We start from the raw sequence: 17,880 nt of genomic DNA, 5'->3' as shown, positions 1-17,880 counted from the left end.
ACTACTCAGCCATTAAAAAGAAGGAAATCTTAGACTTTGTGACAGCATGGATGAACCTGGAGAGCATTATACTAAGTGAAATAGGCCAGTTAGAGAAAGACAAGTGTCATGACTTCACGCATATGTGGAATCTAATGAACAAAATGATCTATCAAGTAAAATAGAGACAGACCCATAGAGAGCAGGCTGACAGCTGTCAGTTGTGGTGGTGGGGGCAGGTGTCATTTAGGGGCTGGGTGGGAGTGGTGGAGGGATTGAGAAAAAAGTCATGGATATGGACAACAGTGTGGGGATTGATGGTTGGGGGTGGTAAAGGAGGGTAGGGGGGATGAATGGGGATGGAAGGAGACTCGACTTGGGGTGGTGAACACACAACACAGTGTACAGATGACGTATTATGGAATTGTGGACCTGAAACCTATATAATTTTGTTAATCAGTATCATCCAAATAAATTCAAAAAATAAAATAAAAATAAATTATAAAAGATTTAAAAACTATTTTCAAAGGGTTATTGATTAATATACCCAGGGCTCTCTACTTCCTCAGCACCTCCTTTAATATCTATGAAGTGCTTTAATATTAATATTGAGTGCTCACAACTGCAAATTAGTTATGAAGAAATTCCAGAGAAAATATGATGATAGTGAATTTTGTCTGCAGAATACAATTTGAGAACTATAAGAACTTCATTGAAAATAAACAAAGTCAGAAGTAATCATCCATTTGTACTTATTTATTTACATTTATTTCCATAAATGTACTTCCAAGCCCAATAACCATATCATATACAACCCAGCTTACCCCGTAATCATGATCACAACGTACCAACGTCAGTTCTTGGTTCTGATTATGTACCACAGTTACGTGTGACATTACCCCTGGAAAATAAAAACAAAGGGCACATAGGACATCTCTGTGCTATTGTTGTGACTTTCTGTGAATATATAACTGCTGGTATTTCAAAATAAAAATTAAACAGCTATGTCATTCCTTAATGGAAAAGTTTTTATCACCATGGAGTAAAGGCAAAGTTAAAAGTAATACAGTATGCACTGGCTGGTGCGTCTCAATGAATTGTGTGCCAGCCTGCAAGCCAAAAGGTCACTGGTTTGATTCCCAGTCAGGGCACAGGCCTGAGTTGCTGGCCAGGTCCCCGGTTGGGGGTAGGGAAGAGACAACTTATGGATGTATCCCTCATACACTGATGCTTCTCTACTTCTCTGTATCCCTCCCTTCCCCTCTCTAAAAAAGTAAATAAATAAAATCTTTTAAAAAAGTAACATAGTGCATAATATTTATAACATTCCCTTGTAATTTTCCTCCTAAATTCAAATGTTAGTTTATCTGGAGCATCATCTAAAAACTTGCAGATCTATAAATTTTAGTATTCAAAATCAAGTACGTAATAGGGTGCAAACGATTTTTGTAAATTTGAAGATGTCTTCCAAATAGTACTAATTTTGCTATTAATGGGAATGAAAGGCAAACAGACCTAAAGGGTAAGTGATCAGGTTTTTTTCTGACACTTCAGAGTAAAAGGGAATTTCAGTCAGGAGAGGCAGCCTCTGAATTGTATGGAGGTAAAAGAAAACTTAGGATACACCGTGAATCACAATCAGTTCAGCACAGCACATGTCAGAGTAACCACGGACTAGTTTATGAAAGGGGAAAACGAAATAGTTGTGGACAGTAATGGATTCACTAACAAAACACATCTTCACCTATTCAAATGTTAACACAAACCTCTGTTATACTTTATACATGTCATTTTTGAAACTCTCATGCACTGCTGTGGGAAATATAAATTGGTGTAGGTTTAAAAAAATTTGAAAATATTATTTAAAGATCATAATTTTTCACACTTTTTACTGAATATACTTCTAAAGATTTACTCTGGAAGTGAAACAAACATTTTTTTAAAGTTATTTGAAAAACAAAAATGTAGACGCATCCAGTTGTCCAATGCACTGTTACTTATAATAACAAGGAAAAAAGACAGCAGGTGTTGAAAATGGGGTTATGCTGTGCACTGCGTGGCTCGCAAAACGTCAGTGTCCTAATCTCAAAACCTCTTATTATGTCCGCTTCACATGGAGAAAGGAATTCCTAGGTGAGACTGAGTTAAGGATTTTGATTTGAGCAGACTGTCCTGGATTACTGTATCCAGGTGGGCTGGATGGAATCACGAGGGCTTTAGGAGAGGGAGGCAGGGGATCGGAGAGAAGAGAACATGCTAGGCTGCTGGCTTTGAAGATGGAGAAAGGGGTCAGAACCCAATCTACGCAGGCTGCCTCTAAAGGTAGATTTGCAAGGACAAAGATTCTCCTCTGACATCTCCAGAAAGAATACCAAGTTCCAAACTCACTTTAGTCTTTTGACTTCCATAACTTTAATAAATTTATGTTGCTTTAACTTAGCGTTTGATAATTTGTTCACAGGTTATGTGTAAGTTGTGTGGTCATAATAATTTCTTCTTTATATCTTACTATATAGGGTGGGGCAAGAGTAAGTTTACAGTCGTTTGTAGGGAAAATAATAAAATAATAACAATACAAGAATAAATTGTTTCACATACTCACAACTATAAGCTTATTTTGTCCTACCCTGTATTATTTTTCTCTATTGAGTATTTAGTTAATTAACACAGTAAATCATAAACAGTGCTTTAAGATTCTTAAGAGGAGACTAAGGACATTCGGTAGACAGACTTATTTAGGAATTTATTATCAGTTGGGCCTTTTCCAACTCCTTTCCCATGAAGTCATTCAGGTGCCTGACCACTTTAAGCAAAATCTGACTTTATCGGTAGAGGGGTGAGGTATAGATATGGCAGTGAGGAGATTTTTGTTACTTTAATATCAGTGCATTTCGAGGTCTAGCCCAAACTACATTTCTCCTGTGAGCAGGAACCGCTCATTTTCCCAGAGGAGGCAGGTGTCTACCAACAGGATCACCTACTTCCTGTGAAATACATTTAATGATTATTCAGGAATGGGAGCTAGAAATTGTAACATTCTGACACTTAAAAAAAAATGGGGATGTTCAGACTTGATAGGTTAATTGATTTGGCCCAGAATCCGAGTCAGGAAAAACTAAATCTACAAAATATTATAGGATGTTGTGACTCTTGGAACAGGAACTGGTGATGAGAAGTAATTGCAACCTGGCGCAAGCTAAAACAGCCGCTTGTGCACTTTAACTTACGCTTTCTTTCAGAAATTCCGGGAAATCTGGTCTCATTAGCTTTCTCCTATGACTTACTCACTTTAAGTGGTCACTCTGACCTCAGTGAATTCTCTGAGTGGCAAAGCTTTGTTAATAGAGATTCCAGGCTATTTGATTTTTGCCTAAATTGATGGGGACATATCAGTCAAAGCATATGGATACATTATACTACTAGACAGCATCATCAAATACCTTAACCGACGTCCTCATTGAGTAGGATTTTTAATTAAATGAATTAAAAATGAATGAATTACATATTTCATTTTTTTATTTTACTTTTTAATTACAAATTATGGCATAATTTGGCACTTTTTATAGATGAGTTTATTTTAATAATTTAAATATTGTATTTTTGTGATAAATTAATTTTTGCTCATTTTCAAATCCTGTTTCTGGTATCTGAATATTAAATAAATTTTACAACTCTTTGCAATAGTTAAAAATAAATATGATTCTAAATTGACACATGTTATAGCCATAAATAATAGTTTCAAGATATAAGATCAATATAGGCCTATCTATATTTGGTCAGACGTGTTTTGTTTGCCAACTACTTAATAAAAATTAGGCCAATTTTTAAAATGAGGCTATTGCAATTAGAATTTAGATTTCTAGTTTTTCTTGAGTAATGGAAATCTATGGCAACATTTGGCTCACAAAGAGATATGACCATAATCAGAAAAATCTAAAGAAAGTTTTCACATCTTTTTTTAGGACCGTGCATGCGCCCTCCAGTTTCTCTCAAAGCCCAACCTACACACACACACACACACACACACACACACACACACACACACCATTACTTTACTTCCTGCCCGATCCTTACAGGCTTTTAGCTTATAGTTGTTCATATTTGGCATGTAGAAAGTTCACAATGAATAAGGATACAGAAGTGAAGGGTGATTTGCAAAGAGGATATGCAAAGGGTCCAAATAAAAACTTAACCTTCTTAAAATTTTTTAAAAATTCTAAGTATTACTCTTCATTTGTCAGGAAGCATCAGACCTGGACTTGACATTTGCAGAGGGCTGGCGGTGTCTCTTTCACATGGGCATAGAAAAGTTCTGTCAACAAGGAGTTAGTCTACTACACATATCTTTCTTTATTCTTTTTTTGTTTGGTCAAGTGCTGACATTGCCTTTGGGCCCTGACCTTTCTATTCACCAAATAGAAAAGCATAAGGTCAACCCAGGGGCTTATGGAGAGTATTTCTGTTAGCAACGGTCACTTTTGGTACACAGCACTAAAATAATTGGCAAAAATGCTATGGGTTTTTCCAATGTGTATTTAATAACACATTCCCAGCATATAATAATCAATAATTTACTTGAATGGAAGCTATAAAAATATATAAATGTGACAATTCCTCAACTGCAAAGGAGAACTCAAAAAATCCACACTGTACAAAATGGATACATGTCAAGACATTTGGAGAAGGCTATGATACACTTTAATTTTACTGGAAAGACAAGACTGCACTACTTGATAAAGGCTTCAGGGTTGTGGGGCTGTCTCTGCAGAGTAGAGGAGCTCAGTCTATGAGCTTCAGTGACTGGGATTTAAGGGACAGTTTTATTATAAGGGAACATAATTTATGTCATCAAAATAAACAAAAGATAGTTTTATTTCACAAAGAAAAATTTATAAGGAATAACTGAATCTGGCATCTGTATTTTTAGCATAAATCCATTTCACTTATAATATCTCACTTCATGTAATTTCTAAAACCCTTTAAGGCTAAATTAGGTCGGTATGTCTATCTTTAGGAAATGTACTTTCTACAAAGACTATCACAAAATTCACAAAAAGTCTTTCTACAAAGACTATCACAATAACTATTCAAATTATTCAAAAGATAAAAAGAACAAAAATAAATTCCTGAGTGTTTTTTATTGATTGACTTTGTATTGTTGGTATAATTTACAATACTTTGCGGTAAAAGGTTAAATGTTGGATTTTTATTTAGTAAAGATGCAATAGGTTCTGTCCACTGGAAGAAATAATTCTAACGATACAGTTTATGGTATTTTGGGATAAACCGGTTTTGTACCCAGCCAGCAATCATATTCTAGCACTGCCTGGGTTCTCAAATTCTTTTGAATATTTGGCATATCTTAGGGGTCCCCTCATTAACTATAAGCTTCATAAAATCTCTGACATTTTCATTTAATCTATATATAATTTTATCTTTTAGAAAAGTATATATTAAAATTCATATTTTCAAAAGACAAGCCTCATATCAACTTGCCGTGCTAAAATGTTCAGGATACTAGTGGTCCTTGGAGATCCTCTGTGGATTTTTTGACAAATTCATTAACTTCTGGGGTTTTTTTCTTACTAAACTTTGAAATAGGAAGACTGATAATAGTATCTATGTGATTCTAAGGGGCTAATCTGAATAAAGTCCTTATTAAGCCATGACAAAACAAGTAAAAGCCCATCGTGGAAAGGAAAAGTCTAGGAATTCAATGTCACGCTGCTCTTAGAGATTCCCACACGTAGCCCTTGGAGTCAGAATTTACACTGAGAATTGCTCCACGTGGCAGATCAAACATACAAAGTAGCTGAATCTTCACATCCCACTTATCAGTAAATCACAGAATCTATTTTCCTGTTCTAGTGTTCTTTACTCAGTGTTTCCAGGTCTCTGATATTCCCAGGTAGCTGAAGCATGATTCCAATGGACTTAGGTTATCATTCCATATGTTTGATTCATTTATTAGCATTCTCTCCTTAAATTCATGGTACTAGTGAAGAATGGAGAGGTAGACACTAGCTTAAATTCTCCAGATTAATGTTCTATGATGTTCACCAAGTTTTCTTGGTAGCAACTTCAGTTTTGAGATCTCCAAATAATTCTATTAGGGAGCTACTCTTAACATCTCCATTTTATGAATGAGAAATTAAAACTCAAAGAATTGAAATATTTTAACCAAGATCACATAGGTGGTACTTGAAGATCCAGATTTTATAAGTTCTGGAATCAGAATACTTGAATTTGAATTTTGATCAAAATTACAGTGGTAGGCAGCTTCTTAAGATGATCCCCAAGGATTCTTACTTTCTCCCATGTCGTCCTCTCCATTCCTAAATAAGGCGACCTGAGTCACCAGAAAGATATGGTAAAAATGACAGGGTCTGAGTTCTGAGGGTGGGTTATAAAAGTCATTGTAGCCTCTGGCTTGCTTTCTTGAGTCACTTAAGATCACTTTCTTGCTCTATATAAAATCAGCTGCCAAGTCATGAGGATACTCAAACTGTACTAGAAAAAGGTGCACATTTCAAGGAACCAAAGCTTCCTATGAACAGCAAGGACTAACTTGCCAGGGATTTTGAATCAGTCACCTAGAAGCAGATCTTCCAGCCCATTTAAATCTTCAAATGACTCCAGCTCCAGCTAACATTTTTACTACAAACTCATCTGAGACCCTGAAACACAATCGCCCAGCTTATATACCACTGAATTATTAACAAAACTGTGAAGAATAATAAACACACAATAAAAGTATTTCTTTAAGACTAGTTTTACTTCCTGCTAATCAAGACCTTTTGAGAGTCTCAAAATTAAAAGGTATTGATACCATGATAATATTGCAATATATTGCCACTGAGGCATTGGCAAGGTTATTAAGTGTGTATTGGAGACAGAAGTCGTCCAAGCTAGCACATTACCACAGGGCCATTCTAGCCTTCTGCTCCTGCTTACCTATAAACTCCACTCAAAACAGTGAGAAAACTGGCTCCAAGGAACTGCCATCCATTTACTTAATGTTTTAATTAAGCACTTGTTTTGTGGTATCAGAAGAGTTAACCCATCTTCATGAGAAAAAAAAAATTATCAACTGTAACACAATTCTCATGTCAGTTTATTTCCTCTTTAGGCTAACAGACTCCACTCATTTCCAAAGTTACTCACGGCAGTGCCTTTTTCCCTTGGCCCTAAGTCAGTTTTTCTTACATTTCTAATGTAGTTACATTGTCTCAACACATTCTGAGTTCCATCTTTGAGGTCCACAAAATTCCAAAATGACTTCTTATTAAATTTGCACATATTAAAGTTTACCCTTTATGCTCTGAAATTATACGGGTTTCACAAATGCATAGTGTAATATACTTACTATTACAGTATCTTACAGAATAGTTTCACTGCCCTGAAAAATTCCCTACGCTTCATCTAGTCAAACAACCCCTCCTCTCCCAAACCCCGTCCACTGCTAATCTTACCATCCTATTGTTTTGTCCTTTTAGGGAAGCCATACAATTAGAGTCACAACCTTTGCAGGCTGGTTTCTTTCCCTTAGAAATACTCATTTAAGATTTATCCATGAATTTTAGTAGTTTGATATGAAACTTCTTTTTATTCCTGAATAACATTCAATGTTATTTACATTATGACTTATGCTTTTAATGTTGTTTTTGAAAACTCATAAAAGTCAAAAGTCATTTGGATGTTCCCAATGTTTACTTCTAGAAATTTTATAGTTTTGCATTTTTTACATTTAGTTCTAAGTTTTGAATTAATTTTTCTGAAAGATTTAAGCTCCTTCTCTAGGTTCACTTTTTGGCATATTGCTATCCAATTTTCCCAGCACCATTTGTTGAAAAGATTATCTTGTCTCCATTGAGTCGTAATTGCTCCTTTTTCAAGCATCAGTTCACTCTATGGGTGGGCTCATTTCTGCGCCTTCTACTCTGTTGCATTGATCTACATGTTTAGTATTTCGTCAATATCAGAATGTCTTGATTACTGTATCTTTATAGTAAGACTTGAAATCTGGTGTGAAGTGTCTCCCTTTGTTCTTTTTCATTAGAGTATTGTGAAGCCTATTTTAGGAGCCTTGCCTAAATGAGTTTGGCAATATGTGCAAAATAGCTTCATGTGATTTTGATTGAGATTGCACTGACTGTAACTCCAGTTAGTAAGAAAAAAATCAGCACACTCAAAAAAGGTGGAACTACGTATGGTGGCAGATGTTAGCTAGACCTATTGGGTTGCTCTGATAATACAAATATCAACTCATCATGTTGTACACCTGAAGCTAATACAATGTCATGTGTCTACTGTACCTTAATTTAAGAAAAGATGGCAAAAATAAACCCAAAGAGGGATTAAAAAAAAACAACAACTAGAATTAGTGTTTGGATAATTAACTAAGTGTAGAATTGGGAGAGGCAATCCATTAGTCTAAATGTATTATTTCAAAAACATGTTACTCCAGCATTCATTCTACTCCAAAGATAACGTGAAAGACACAGATGATATTTCTTTTATAGGTCTTGAAATGTGCCTTTACACAGGTGCTCCATTTAAGGACCCATACTCTTCCATGAATATTTTATACCCCTTACAATTGAATTTCTGCACTGAGCCTTCGGCCTCATTTCTTTCTTTCTCTAAATATTTGCACAATCTGACATACAAGTGAAAATTACTCTCATTGCTAACTTTCCTCTTTATTAAAGACACAAAGCTTGCTTGATATGAAGCGTTTGAAAGGCAATCACTATATTGTATAGGAGACTAACAGAGAAGATTTTATACCGAATAATCTAAGGAGTTCATTTACATGACCATCACTTTTCCAATCTTTTAATCTCCAAAAGTAAATACCAGTGCATGTAGTGATGAATACGAACAACAGACATTAGCTTTTGTGCTTCATTTTTCTTTGAATTTCTCTATAGTTGTTAAAGACTCTGAAATTCAAATTCTTATTGAATGGTTATAAGATGTTTAACACTATAATTCTAAAATACTATTTTTAATTAAAATTCATTGAAAAATTGGACTCATTTGCAAATAAATGCATTTGGAAAATTGAATTAAAAAATAAGTGTGGTGTTTAAATACCAATTGGAAAATGTCAAAGCTGCATTTTACTTAATATTTGCTTCAATATACATGATGAATACTTTATACTGAAAGGTATGGCAAGAAGGTATAGTGCATAAATCAGTATTTTATTCCTGTTTAAGTACCTCCACAACATTCTATTAAAAAAATGAGTATATATTAGATGTTTTGATATGGTTATAGAGTAATAGTCTACTTCTGACATTGAATATTTTTAGTTCTCTATTAAATGCTATAAATATTGAAAAAATGAAAATGATCTGTGAATATTTGTCTAATCTAACCTATATATCTTCTTCTTTTTAATATGTAATAGGGAGATTTAAAAGCCAATTGATTTTCCTTCCATTCAATAGTCTGCCACTATAAATATTAGAGTAGTAAATATATTCCATGTTGATGATTTTGAAATAAAGAGATTACTTTATTATTGCATTGATATAACATTTTATTTTAATTATGTTTTTAAAAATCTGGCCATTAAAATTTGTTTTTCAAATGAAGACTGTTAACAAGATTCATCCCAACAAAAATAAGAACTTGTCAAAGTGGCCAACTATGACAAATATTAAAACATTATACAGGTTATAATTCACATATTATTTTTCAAAGCTTGATATAATAAAGCTGAGGAAACTGAGACCCTCACAAGTTAGTCCATCTTATTACACTAAGAAAGTAATGTAATTAGAATTTCAACTCATATCTGCTTTACTTCAAAACCCATGTGATATCTTTAAACTGGCTCCTCCTTCCCAGCTGGCATGATACCTGATGCTCTGCTTTGACAGACAGAAACAGTAAATTGAAGGGAGGGAACAAAGAAGAACAATTAGGAAACAGAGAATCATCCCAGGCAAATGAGGTCAAAATACCATTGAGCGTAAGAGCAAAGTATATTTTTTCCTGAATCTTATGATCTTTTATGTTTTTTCTTATGTTTGATGTAAATTTACTCTATGTTTTTATAAATTAAAAATGTGTTTATTAGGATAAGTAATATATTATTGTTCTTATACTATAGGCTTTATAAGAAGGTATAAATTTAACATTGAAATTAAGAACATTGTAACAATAGCCAGAGGGGAGTGGGGAGGGGATAGTGGGGAGAGGGGTCTATAGGAGTTACTATAAAGGACACAAGGACAAAATCAAGGGGGAGGGTAGAGGTGGGGGAGGGAGGTAGGACTGGCTGGGGTGGGGTGGAGGGATGGGGAGAAAATGCAGACCATTGTAACTGAATAAAAATAAAATAAAATAAATCAAAATCATTTCAAATCACAGAGAACTGTTAATAACATAGTATAAAGCCTTCTAAAATTTATATATTTTTGTCCATGTATAAATAACTACAAATATTTTTAAAATAACATCTCTATGAAATAAAACTAATAGTTCATGCTTCTTTTAAGTTATCTTTCTTTTTATCCAACCCATATACACTTATCATCTTTCAACATTAACAATATACATTTATATCATCATTTTCAACAGCTTTGTATTATTTCTTTAAAAAAAAGTTTACTATGCTTCTATTTTAGGTCATCCAATTGGTATTTTTGATAGCTATTAAACAAAAGTTTTGCTATAAATATGCTGAAAATAGATTTATGCTTACTTGTACAACTATTTTCTAAACATGTATACTTTTTGATTGAACTGGTGGGTCATTTTTGTGCATTTTCATAACTAGTTTTTTAGACAGCAATTCTGAGTGTAAAGTAAGCCTTTTATCTCACATAGTTACCCATAAAAATTAATCTACATCTTTAGAATTATTGCCAAGTAAGTAGGATTGAAAAGATATAGCACTATTTTAAATCACCCTTTTTAATTCACTAGTGATTGAAAAATCCTTCCTCACTATCTATTGGATTGCTCCTCTCTTTCTTATTAATGAGTATAAAATCTATATATGAAAGAATAGTAACCCTTTGTATTTCATCTGTTATGGTGTTTTATCAAATTTGCCATTTTATATTTTTTAAATGTTGAAAATGCTTTTCTTTCATTAAGTGAAAAAATTATCAAAGTCAGACCTGTCATCTTTTCCTCTATAGTTTCTTGCTTTGATGTCCGTGTAACTGCTACAGGGTGGCCTGTGGGCTTGTGTGTTGAGAGCAAGAGCTGCCCCTGGCTCCGCTGAGGGGTGAGCTGTGGGAACAGAGGTGAGGGGTACCCAGGCAGTTTCCTAACACCCCGTGGCCTGAGGAGGGAGCTGTGGGATTAGTGGCAAGGAAAACAACCCTCCTTTGTTCAAATATTGCTACACTGAAGAGACGTCTCTGTGATCACTGCACGCCGTGGGCACTGGTCTGCTCTCTGCTACGCCCTTTGTTTTTCTTCCCTTAAAAACATGCACACACACACGCACATATATAATACATGCATATACATATGATGCATGTGTATGTTATATATTTTCATATATATATTAACACATGAGGTTCTAAAAGAGTATTGTAAAATTCTAAGAGACAGAGTTATTGAGCACGTTTGAGAAATACAAGCAAAGCATAAAAATAGGACTATTTTGCACAGGATCACAGGCCAAGTTACGTGCCAAGCCAAAACTACGTTGCAGGCTTTGTTTCTGTTGCTAAATTCTTTTCTTGACCATCATGAAGTTTACGGTTGGTCTAGTGCTTTCTTCGCAGCATTGGCTCATGTAAGAAACACAGCTAGGTTATGTCTATGGCTATGATTTGACTATGGGATAAAACTAAATTAAAATGTTTAATTATACCAAGGATGTAACAATGTATTGAATCAGTTTCAAATTTACTGTCATAAAAATTGTATTACTCAAAACAATTTTAAATAAGTAATCTTTGTGTCATTACTATCATAAATATACTTCTCTCTAAAGCATTTGGTTTATTAAACCCAGTTGACACCTCTTTGAGGGGTAAGGTAGAACTGAGAATGAATAGCAAAACAAAAACCCGCAGGCCCTGGCCAGGTTGGTGTTAGTTGGAGCATCGTCCTGTAAGCGGAGAGGTCACGGGTTCAATTCCTGGTCAGGGCACATGCCTGGGTTGTGGATTGGATCTCTGCTCTGTACTAGGGATGGCTGATTGATGTTTCTCACATCGATGGTTCTCTCCCCCTCTCTCCCCCTCCATTCCTCTCTCTCTAAGATCAATAAGCATGCCTTTGGGTTAGGAGAAACAAACAAACTATGTAACGAAGGTAATGAATTTCCTGTGTATGTACAAGTTATGTGAGTGTAATCTCTGAAAGTATCACCTCATATTCATAGCTTGTTATAGCTTCCCCCAAACACTCTCAAATAAAAACATCGATGCGGTGCACACAGGGCACTTGTAAAATACAGCTGGCAAACAGTCACTAACGTTATATGCCTTTTTCACATGTTAGGACTAAGGCATGCTCAAAGAATTTCAGCGACTAATTCAGAATCTAACCTAGGCCTCTGAACTTACGTTTTCAGTGAATGTCTCAGGCAAATATTCATTAATTTCCTTCTATGTGCCAGGCAATAGTCTAGTCCCTAGCAATAGAGCAGTGGAAAAAGAAAGAATATTGGTTTTAATTACTTTGCCAAAGTCATGCGCATCTCTTTTGGACAGAAAAAAAGATGGTTAAGCAGATTTAATGGAGAACTACAGAAACCCAGTTGGACGAGAGCCTAGTATTCGAGTCTAAATTCTTATTTATGTATGCATAAAATCAATTCCACATATTTAAGAGAAACAACGGATCTTCTTTCCCAACTCCCATCAAATGTCTCAAAATATATGCTACTTGAGCAATTATTTTTCCTTGACTTGGGGCTTAAGCACTTAATTTTATTTTGTCATTCTTATTGCTAGAGTCATGTAAAAGTATAATGTTTCTGTGGTATGTTATACCTGAATTCTAACTAATACCTTATAAAGTTTCAGTTGGTATTGATTTCCATTGAAGATAGTAAATATTAAAGATAAGTAAAATGCTACCCTGTGAACCCGGAAGAGACAATAAAATGCCACCTTACTGAACACCAAATTCCAGCCTGCCCACTCTAGCATCATCATCAATTAAACAAAGGAATTACTTTAAACAGTGCCACTGCCCATCTCCCAGACTCCTGTTGAAAGTACTTTATAAAAAACAGTACCAAGACATTAGAGATTTTATAAAAACTATTTTTTAAAAATAGCTAGAACACCTAGACTAAAAATGAAATGTGAAATAAAACCCTTGGAGGTTCCAACTTCTATTTGGGAAGAGCATACTTCCCACTGAGGCACAGTTTTCAAGCTAGTTGAAAGAAAACAATTTACTCATTATGTATCATTCACAACTATCCTCCAAGCTATTAGCCTTCATATAAAGTTGCTATCCACCTTTTCTAAGAGCTCGTTAATATTCTATCAAAACAGAATCAAAGGATATGAATAGGTTACATTTGTGTATGATGGCAAATGAACTATTTCCCAGGAATTATGACATCGTCATTGATTGCAATGCTTTAAAACAAATCCACATCAAAAGTGCATAGTTATGTCACAATAGAGAACTTCTTTATCACACAACACAAACAAAAGTAGCTTCCAGCCTGGCTGGTGTAGCTCAGTGCATTGAGCGCAGGCTGTGAACCAAAGGGCTGCTGGCTTGATTCCCAGTCAGGGCACATGCCGGGGTTGCGGGCCAGGTCCCCAGTAGGGGGTGCATGAGAGGCAACCACACTTGATGTTTCTCTTCCTCTTTCTCCCTCCCTTCCCTTCTGTCTAAAACATAAAAAATAAAATCTTTAAAAAAAAAACTAGCTTCCATATGATTTCACCACTAATATGCAGTTAATTCTCCATAAGTTACTCATTTTGAATTACACAGACATTAATTGTGGGTTTCTGTTAGTTTCAACATACTAAACTTTAACACTAGAAGTTAAGCCAGAGCTATATTTTCAACTACAGCAATTTTCTAATAGTGAAAGAGATACATGAGAAAATAACATTGAAATAACTGTCCATTTTTTGCTATTTAATTATTAGGACACTATAAACTATTACCTCAGTTGAATTACACTGTAATAAATAAAGTGTTTAGAGAAGACAAGGTTGAGTAATGTCACTTTTCTGGATTTCACACATAGAATCATCCCATTAACCAACTTTTGACACCTAATGTGACACTGTGTCCCAGGCAGAAACAAATCTTTATGATGGCTAATACAGCAGCGTTTTTTCTACTTAAAGGGATTAATTTATTCCTCTCAGAATAAGTCAACTTGTTGCATAAAACTGCTTTGTTTCCCTTTAAAACATATTTTTTAAATGAATATTTTCTAATAATATACAAAGCTGCTTTATTTATCACTATTATTGATGTTTCTTTACCAGAAATTTATTTAAGGTTTGTTTGCACTGAAAAATCTGGAAATGGTGATACTGTAATAGTTGTTTTCGATATGTGACAATGGCTTTTACTAAGTTGGAGTTGTGGGAATAGTTTTTTTCCACAATATCTGTTATTTTACTCATCAACTAAAAATACCAGCTGTCTTGACAGAGGGCCCGTAAAAAGAACTCAGGGAACCCAAAAATATTATTGAGAATGCAGAGAGAGGTGCTAATCAAACCAGGCATTTAACTTTTTGTATGAACTGTTGTGCTCACATTTGCATATGTGACCCTAAACAGCATACGCATATTTCAACTACTGGAGATGAAAAAACCAGAGTCTAACTCTCGGATAGGTCCCTGGGTAGCACATAGGGCAAAGAGCTGAACAGCACCCTAAAGATCTTTGAAAACTCAATTCACACTGGACCCACAAGCCGCTGAGACCTGTTCAGAATTTCTGAGCTGAACTCAACCCCATGGATTGTCTTCTAAATAAAAAGAAAGGGAGACAATGTATCAGTGTTCTACCACAAGGTTTATCCCAGATCTACAGTATCATAACACAGTACCCAACATATCCAGGCTAAGCCAAAATTACACAGCACATGGAAAAGATGACAATCAATAGAGGCTAACGCCAAGATGGCACAGGTACCGAGATTATCTGACAAATACTTCAGAACAGCTATTTTTAAAAATGTCCAATAACTAAATGAAAACACTCTTTATTTAATTTATTTTTATTTTTAATTTTTTATTGTTGTTCAAGTTGTCTCCATTTTCCCCACCACCACCTCCCCTTACCCCAGCCACCCCCACCTCCCACACTCCATCCTACCCCCCTTTGGTGTTGTCCATGTGTCCTTTATACATGTTCCTGAAACACCCCCCTCTTTTCCCCCCATTATCCCCTCCCACCTCCTCTCTGGTTACTGTCAGTTTGTTCTTAATTTCAATGTCTCTGGTTATATTTTGCTTGCTTGTTTGTTTTGTTGATTAGGTTCCAGTTAAAGGTAAGATCATATGGTATTTGTCTTTCACTGCCTGGCTTACTTCACTTAGCATAATGCTCTCCAGTTCCATCCACATTGTCACAAAGGGTAAGAGCTCCTCCTTTCTTTCTGCTGCATAACATTTCATTATGTAAATGTACCACAGTTTATTGATCCACTCGTTTATTGATGGACACTTAAGCTGCTTCCAGCACTTGTCTACTATTGTGAGTTGTGCGGCTATGGACATTGGTTCATAGCTATGTACTATAGGTTCTTTTGTTTTCTTGGTTTTTTTAAATTATTTTATTGTTGTTCGATTACAGTTGTCTGCATTTTCTCCCCACCCCATCTAAACCCACCTTCCTCCCTTGCTTCCACCCTCCCCTTGGTTTTGTCCATGTGTCCTTTATAGTAGTTCCTGAAAATGCTTCTCCCCACTGGTTCCTCTCCCCTCCCCTCTGGCTATTGTTAGATTGTTCTTAATTTCAATGACTCTGGTTATATTTTGTTTGCTTTTTTCTTTTATTCATTACATTCCCGTTAAAGGTGAGATCATATGATATTTGTCCCTCACCACCTGGCTTATTTCACTTAGCATAATGCTCTCCAGTTCCATCCATGCTGTCACAAAGGTTCTTTTGAATTAGTGTTTCAGGATTCTTAGGATATAATCCCAGCAGTGCAATTGCTGAGTCAAAAGACAATTCCACTTTTTAAGTGAATGGGAGTATAGTAATTCTCGACACATGATATTGAGCATCGTTTCTACTGCTTATTCTAAGACTGTGTAATTCAGAAAAGATTACTGAATTTAATCCACACCTAACCAGCCATATCAAAATAATCAATTGATGTTTCTTCTTTAATCAATAATTATAACATCCTACTTAGAGTATATTGAAAATAATGTTCTTTGTACTTTAGTTGATTAATTAATTGGAAACACACATTAGGCTACAACATTATTAAGAAAATGTATAATTTCCTCAAATGGTTAATTTCATGGGATACTAAGGTTTGACAGAGTACTTAACATATACAAACATTCTTACACATTCAAAAACAAAAAACTAGAGGTAAAGAAACAGACTTTGTCCTTGTCTTGCACTAAACACCTGGAGGGAATTTGGAAAGCACTTCTCTCTAGATTTCAGTCTCATCGTCTGTGTAGAAAGGTGTTAACATTGAGTAAGTTTCCCTTTACAAACTTCCCACTCTTTTAACATGTTCAGGTCCCCTCCCTCCAACCTGCTCTGTATGTGTGAAGTGAGGCTATAGTTCCTAACCACTTCTATTTAATATTTTTACTGGAGGATTTTATCAATTCGACAAGGCAAATGGGAAGAAAGAAGAAATAATAGACATAAATATAACAGACAAAGAATTAAGCCAAGAGTTATTTGCAGATTACATGACTATACATGTTAAAACTTTAAAGAACTCTACAAAAAAAAATCTGGCTAGGTATAAAAGCAAATTTATAAAGGTGTAAGAATATAAAATCAATATACAAAAGTCAATTATATTTCTTTAAAAATATTTATTTAATATTAGAAACAAAAATTATATTAAATTACAACAGTTTTTGTAACAATATAAAAATGTCAAATGGATAGGAACAAATTAAAGAAAAATCTAAAAGATTCCTATACTAAAAGTTTTGAAACATTGTTGAAAGAAAATAATTAAGGTGTATATATATTTTGAGGAGTATACCAAATTCCTTGGTTAGAAGACTCATTACTATAAAGACATCTATTCTTTCAAAATTGAGTTATTTCAGCATACTTTTTTCAGATATTCATAAGCCAATACTATAATTTATATAGAAATATATGAAAACTGGTAATGATAGATCAAGGTGAGAGAATTAATGCTACATTAGTTTGTGTTACTATTAGCTACAAGAAAAGAGTGTAGTCTTGACATAGAATGGTCAAAAAATTCAATTAAACAAAAAAAATTCCACACTCTATGGTAAAATATTTAATAATGACATTCATTCAACTCAACTGGAAAGAAAAACTCAATAAATGATTCCGCATTAACTAACTCTTCTGCAAGAAGAGGGGCTTAACCTTATATTATACACAAAAATTAACATAGGTGTAAATATTTCAGCTAAAATTATGGCTCCAAAACAAAGACATAGAGGGATAGTCAAGTAAATAATATAAAAGTAAATACTCCTAAACTGAACTTCATAAAAAACAATTCACTGATCAAAAGATCCTATTCAAGGAAATGAAAAAGTAAGACTCAAACTGAGAAAAAAATATTCACATATCCATTTCTGACATAAACTTGTATACAGAATATGTAGGAACATTCAACAAATCAATTAAAAATGAACAAAAACAAAAAGACCTTAAGCATATTCTATGTAAAAGAAGACATAAGCTAATCAGCATGGAAAAGATGGTCAATACCATTAATCATCAGAGAAATGC

The sequence above is a fragment of the Desmodus rotundus genome, chromosome 4 (genome assembly GCF_022682495.2).
Source record: "Desmodus rotundus isolate HL8 chromosome 4, HLdesRot8A.1, whole genome shotgun sequence".
NCBI lineage: Eukaryota > Metazoa > Chordata > Mammalia > Chiroptera > Phyllostomidae > Desmodus > Desmodus rotundus.
This window is presented reverse-complemented; position numbering follows the sequence as displayed.